Raw genomic sequence first — 6,000 nt, 5'->3', positions numbered from 1 at the left:
ATAATAGAACCCAATAAATCAAAATTTGCTTTTCTTTTTTAATATTCAAAAAAATGATTTTTTTTTTTTGGGTGGAAACCATTGCCGATCGTCTCTATAATAATACCCAATAAATCGATTTCGCTTTCTTTTTTTTTTTCTGGGATTCGGACATAATTTTTAGTAAAAAGGTCACTCGTCAGTGGGGCCGAGATATTACATCGTCTGTGTCCAATGATTGGGACGTTCGTAAGGGGAGGAGGGGATTTGACCCGTCGGGTGGGGCCCAGGAGGCGCGCGGGGGGAAGATGCCAAAGCGATCGGGGCCGTCCGTTTCTGGGGACGCGCGGCGTGGATCTGAGGGCGGGTGGGGGAGGGTTGGAATGATTGCCTGAGCCACTACGGAGTTAAGCCCACTGAAATTGTGGGGCCCGCCTATTTAGAGGGGGTATTTTTTTTAGGAAAAAGAAATGAGGGTGGGGCCCAATTTGCTAGCTTGTGACCACTACTGGGGTGTCGCTTTTGTGATGTGATTTTCTCGACGCCTTTTAATCAACACTTTACTGACCAAAAAAAAAAAAAATAAAAATCCACACTTTTAAAAGGATTTTTTTAATCTTTCGACCAAAAAAAAAAGAAAAAGGATTTTTTTAAATCTGATTGTCTTTCATTGGGACGGAGGACGCAAATAATCTCTAAATATTAATCAAATATGCAACGTAATCTTTAGACTTTAAATTTATTTAATATAATCCATAAATTATAAAAAAAAAATGGCCTGATATTATTGTTAATAGGGCTAATAATGGAAAAACGAGTACACCTTGGTAGAAGCTATATTTTTAGGTTTTTTTGTTTTTTCTTTCTTCTGTCTCTCACGAATTGAGGTCCACTTGTTTTAATTACTTGAAAATGATATATGCTATATTGCAAGTAGAGGTGTTAAATGGGTTGTGCAACCCATTTATGATTAAATGGTCATTAATGGGTCAAGCTTTATCTTATAAAGCACCCATAATAAGTTTTAATGAGTAAACACTAAGATATATGAGTTTTAAATGGGTCATTTCTTTTGACCCGTTTATGACCCATTTATTAACTCATTTTTCACTCAAAACCTCATTATCTCTCTTTCTTCTCTTTAACTTTATAATTTTTTTTTATAAAAACTGAAATTATAATTTTTTTTTTCTTTTTCTTCCTCCGGTCGCCGGCACGGCGTGGCCGGCAGCCGGGCGAGCCTCGAGCTCGCCGACCGGGCGAGGCGGAGGCCTCGCCGACGTCCGCTAAGGCCCGAGCCTCAAGCGAGGCTCCAACCTCGCCAGGATCGGCGAGGGCGAGCTCATGCTCGCCGGCGTCGGCCAGCGAGCGAGCCGGCTCGCCGTGGCCGGTCGCCGGCCGTCGTCGTGGCGGTGGCCGGCCAAAGAAGAGGAAGAAGAAAAAGAAAAGAGAAAAAGAAAATTTTAATTTTAATTTTTTTAAAATAAAATAAAATAAAATTTTAATTTTTAAAAATAAAAATAATTAAAATTCGATTTTTTTAAATAATTATTTTAAAAATATGTATTGTATAAAATCATGTTAGCAATACCATTTTAAAAATATATATATTTTAAAATATATATATATATTTTTTTATATTTCGTTAAATGGATCGGGTATGGGTTGGGTATAGGTCGGGTCGGGTATGGATAAAAAAATTTACACTATAATAAATGGGTCATAAACGGGTTAAATGGGTCGATTTGGGTTGGACCATTTATGACCCGACCCAAACCCGACCCGAGCCACCCGTTTAACGGGTCTAATTGCGAGTAATTCTATGGCCTTCAAAAAGTATCGTGACTTTAGAATATTTCGTTGTTATATTGAAATGCAATCGATCATAGTCCTTAAATAGATTTCATCGTGAATGATGGCGATCCTTTCGCTTTTTCCCTTCGATAGCGAGAAGCCCATGAGACACTGTACCACCTCGGCTTCGGAGAGCCACCCCTGTGCTACTGTGGCATCTCTTTCATATAATTAAAGATGGGGAATTTTGAGGTGGGGGAGATGTTAAATTTTCTCGTGTCCTTTTCTTTTACCCTTTGCATGATTGCATTGCTCTTCACTCTTTTTTTCTTTGGCCATTTTCTATTAGGCGTGGGAAGAGGGAAAGAGGCTTTTCCTTTTTCCCCAATTTTCCCTTTTGGGAGCATGAAAGTAAGAGCCCTTTTTCACAATCCACATGAATGAATTGCCCTTTGTTGGGATTAGAGAAGAAAAGGGAATGCTTTGATTTTAGTTTGGGCCAGAGCCCTTTATCTTTTGACATTTAATTTTACGTCAAATGTTCGACTTTTTTTTTTGCCCCTGGTGGGGCTATTTTCATTCCCTTTTCGATTAGAGCACGTATATTTTTAAAATGAATTGACCAAATTAATGATCCCTTTTTTCCACATCGCATTTACTAAGTTTGCAAAACAAAAATTAAATCATCTACGATTTCCCTTTGAATCAGATTGGTAAAAGAAAATTTTTGATAATTGTTCACGAGCTTGACATGTAAATTAATATCAATATAAAAACTGTCTTTTCAAAGGATCATCATGTTTCAAAGTTGAAAAGCAAATTATCTCTATTCGATCATGAATTCATTGATTTTGGTGGCGGTATGAGGTTGTTGGTTTGAGTTGTTTAGACTTTATTCATTGATGGTTTGAGTTGTTTAGACTTTATTCATTGATACTTTTATTTAAGTGATATGTGACTTTTATGGAGAGCCAATCCTTGCATTTTTCTTATAACTCTTTTCATGGTAAACCAATAACAAAAGTTTATTCTTGATCTTTTCTCATCTTTTTCATTCTTTTTATCCAATTTAAACTTTAAGGTTTTACAAATATAAATTCGAAAAAAATAAATTCTAAATTGAGTTTCTAACTAATACATCTTAACTGGTTTCTATGCCATTCCAAAGGAAGAAGTAAATTATTATCTTCAAAAGGAACACTTTCTAAGTAAACCAAGATAAGAAAGTTGCACTTCATAGATCATAATTGCCTAAAAAATCTATATAATATGTCAATACATGCTTAATTAAAGTTGAAGGCTAATTTCGTCGATCAATTTGAAACTATGTTTTTTAACAAAAAAAAAATAGTGTGAAATATCTCCACCCTTTTTAGAAATATGTTAAAAATCAGTATTCAAGATCATCTTAAAAAATTTCGTAATTTCTTATAAATTGAAATACCATTTTCTATCTTGATTGTGATATTCAAATATGACTCACTGAGTGGCTTATATAGTTCATACTATAGCCCAAATGAAGGATCCTAAATCATCGAACAAGCTCATCTAAACAACCTTGACATGTGAGAATCTATATAATAGGAAGAGTAACATTAGACTTTCCAAGATTAATTTACAAAATTGATATGTAAAATGGTGTGACAAATTACCACATGACCATTATAAATCTTGACAAGAGCAAGTCCTATTTTTATTTTTTTCCATAGTTTTGGCAAACTAGTCCTTGGGGTCCCAGTACTGTCGATAATGGTGATCATTGACTAGACGAGAAATAGACATCAAAATTCGCTCTGGCTTTGGTTTTAGCTTTAATGATTAAATCAATCAACGTTTGTCAATTCGTCCAAGTCCTTTATCAGATGGCTATCGATCATTTCAATTTTCCCTATTTTCCCATTTTTTTATTAGGGGGTAAGAAAGAAAAGGAGCTTTCTTTTTTCTTTTAGTATCAAGAAAGTAAATAGCTCCTGTACCATCCACATGAATCAATTTGCTTTTGTCGGTATTTTTGTAGAAAAAAATGCAGAGAGCTCCAATTTCCAATGCTGGAGAAAACCTGTTGTCGTTTTGTGAATCACTGAATGAGAAAGTCCATTTTTTTTTTTTTTTAAGCAATATATATATTTTTTTCCATCTGGGAAATAAGCAATATCTGATCGATAATATACTTCGGTAGCTTCGTGAATTCTATAAAACACAAGCCAAAGCAAGAACTGCTTGTCAAAGGGCTTCTAATCTCTGAAAGGATTTGCTATAGCTACTCGATCTTGATCGAACGGGTTTGGATCTCTCTCTATCGTTTTGAACATCGGTACCTACAAACGGCCAACACAACAGTGGTGGCAAGTGAGGGGCATTTGAGTCATTTCGATCAATTCAAGCGCGAAATAATGTCCAAATGGAATTATTATCGACATAGTTGCTTTCGGATTGGGCCCCCGACCTGGGAGCCCAGGTTGCTCTCAACAAGGACAGAGGTTTTGCTCACGTGACCGTCGACACGCGTTGCGAATCCGATGCTAGTCCGAGGACGGTGTCACGTGAGCCCGAGCTAACCCGGTGGACCGGGCAAAGAGATGTTGACAACATTCTTCCCCCAATGAATGTGCAATGAATTATTCATAGGTGTCAAAGAAGCAGACGCAAATTTATAGTTTTTGAGAAGTGGGGTTTTTTATATAAGTGAATCGTGTCCGTAGTCAAACAAGATTTCATTCGAGTATTTGTAATTTGCTCGACACAAACCTTCAAGTGCTGCATACTCTCAAATGGACCCATTTTTTTCCTTTTTCTTAAATATAAAATGGAAAACTCATCGAACACGTTATTTGATAGTCGTTCCATGCCACGATGATGTGGTGCTCTAGGAGCACCTAAATATTAATTGAGTTTTGTTGAGACCCATTTTAGAGATATACACATTATTTCAAAATGGAAATGGAGGCCCTTTAGTGGAAAGATGATGTTGGTTGAGCATGATTAAACACTTGGGCTAAGAAGTTGCTCAAAATGGACGGCACCCGGAAGTTGCAAACCAACTATGTATGACCAAATTCTTGGTAAGTTGCAGCTTCCATATTCCATCTTGTCATTGTCTTTTTTTTTGTCAGTCATCTTTTCATTGTCATTAGTAGGAAATTAGGGCTATTACCAAATTATTGCATCTTGTAGCAAATGGTTATATTTTTCAAAGAAGCCCAGCCCAGATCCTGAGAACTGACGAGAGAACGGCTGGGCCGGGCTTTATCCATGGCTAAGAAAGGTTAGGTAGGTACACCAGCAAGATCGGGGACCGGGACCGGGAGCAACACTGGCACCGCGACCATGCAATGTATTAGTATTACCTTGAACGGAGTTGATTTTTCTTTTTGTTCGGACAGGGTAGAGTGAAGCTTTAGTATGTCATGAAATATTTTGAATTGATACTAGTTGTGAAGGTAAAGAATGACTCGGCCGAACTGGAAAATGAACGATGTATCTTTGTTCACAATTTATGATGAAATCAAACTTTGGAAAGCATAAGGTGAGGGATAGCTTGGTACTTGCAAGAGTGGCCTAAAATGTTTGCTGCATCGATGTCCCTATAAGAAAATGAAACCATTTCTTCTGGTTTGGATTACCGTGAACATGAAGAATGCCACCTCTGAGAGATTCTTCTATTTCCTTTAGGACTTCAGATGAGATGTGGATGCGAAACCGGCTACTATCAAGACCGCTAATGGTTAGTACCAGCTTCTTCTGTTAGCAGTGTTTAAGGTTGCATTAGTGGAGTTTATACCGTGGCAAATGCCCTTCAAACATATTGCCATGTTCTATATCTCAGCTCCTGTAAACAGATGAAAATGAATGATTTAGTTAAGTACTTATTATGCAGGTTAATTCTTGAACTTCTAAACTAACACATCGTCCAACTGAAATTGATAATCAAATAACCCACTCTTTCACAGAAGAGAATTGATAGTAAGTGTGAGTGACGTGGTTTATTGTACCCGAGTAACGACTGAGGCGATTCCTCAACTCATCCGGTGCAGTTAGAAATTTTTCTTGCTGCTATCTAGTTCAGATACAGCCCTATACTTAGTAAGCGTCATTGCATAATTTGATCCTCACCTCATGATCATGTTAATCAGCCAAACATAGGTGTTCGTTTTTGCATTAGCTTGCCGTTCCCAGTACTGTTGTAGCAAGATGATAGTGCCAGCTCCTGAAGCATTTGTGTTTGCC

Source organism: Eucalyptus grandis, chromosome 3 (assembly GCF_016545825.1).
Source record: "Eucalyptus grandis isolate ANBG69807.140 chromosome 3, ASM1654582v1, whole genome shotgun sequence".
Lineage (NCBI taxonomy): Eukaryota > Viridiplantae > Streptophyta > Magnoliopsida > Myrtales > Myrtaceae > Eucalyptus > Eucalyptus grandis.
The sequence above is the reverse complement of the archived record's forward strand: the minus strand, read 5'-3'. Positions refer to the sequence as shown.